The sequence below is a fragment of the Sinocyclocheilus anshuiensis genome, unplaced genomic scaffold (genome assembly GCF_001515605.1).
Source record: "Sinocyclocheilus anshuiensis isolate Anshui unplaced genomic scaffold, SAMN03320099.WGS_v1.1 scaffold2300, whole genome shotgun sequence".
NCBI lineage: Eukaryota > Metazoa > Chordata > Actinopteri > Cypriniformes > Cyprinidae > Sinocyclocheilus > Sinocyclocheilus anshuiensis.
Genome location: NW_015546160.1, coordinates 8,686 through 9,544, shown reverse-complemented (window position 1 = coordinate 9,544; position 859 = coordinate 8,686). Strand labels below are relative to the sequence as shown.

Below are 859 nucleotides of genomic sequence, written 5' to 3'. Positions count from 1 at the left end.
TCTGTCTCGAACTGCAGGCAGCCACAATTGTTCCACCAGCTGATCTCGCAGCATTTCTTGCTCCATAGCACCGTACTGACACTGGACAGCTAACTCCCGTAGTGCAGAAATGTACTGAGGCACAGTCTCGTCATTTCTTTGTGATCTTTGGCGAAACTTATGTCGGCATGCAACAACGTTCAATTTCAGAACAAAATGTTTTGTAAGCGCTTCCATTGCATGATCAAACGTTGTTCCTGTGTCCTGTAATGTGTAGAAAAGTCTTTGACCTTCGGTGCCCAGGCAATGTAGTAGAATTGCACGACGCCTTGCATCAGGCCATGTGTTTCCTGAAGCATTTATTACCACTAGGTAGTTTGAAAAAATCTTTTGCCACATATCAAAAGGAATTGGTGGCTCGCCTACATTTTGCAGAAATGGTGGAGGGGCAGGAACACTCGCCATCCTCGTTGCCAATATGTAGTATTCTCTCAAATAAATTAATACTCAGAACATACAGACACGGACACGTTTCTTCCATGAACTCATTTTTACTCTACTCTCCGTTTCCTTTAGGCACAGCATCAGAACAAGCCTACAACGCCATCTACTGGACACAACAACTCTGCAGGACACCGGCCCTCCAGGATTGTGTCTGGTGACCCCTGCTATAAGTCAGGCACACTAAATAATTTAATATAAGGTTAAATAAATCTTCATATGTGGATGAACACAACAAAAACTTACATACTAAGTACTTTACAGCAGTTCCCGTGCGCAGTATGTTTAAAATGGCCCTGCAGGACTTCTGCATCAACTGTCTAAAAAGTACTGCATGATCAAAATGACAGATATTACATGACTTGTCAAATAGTCCCTA

At 42.8% G+C, this 859-nt stretch overlaps 1 long non-coding RNA gene across 1 annotated transcript in view; it reads left to right on the top strand.

Annotated features, from left to right (window-relative positions):
* Positions 1-654, top strand: part of LOC107701349 (uncharacterized) — a 4,358-nt gene extending 3,704 nt beyond the window's left edge. Inside the window, exon 3 of the long non-coding RNA XR_001635637.1 lies at positions 556-654. This is a non-coding gene — a long non-coding RNA (uncharacterized LOC107701349). The remainder of the gene's footprint in view (positions 1-555) is intronic.
* Positions 655-859: the final 205 nt, after the last annotated feature.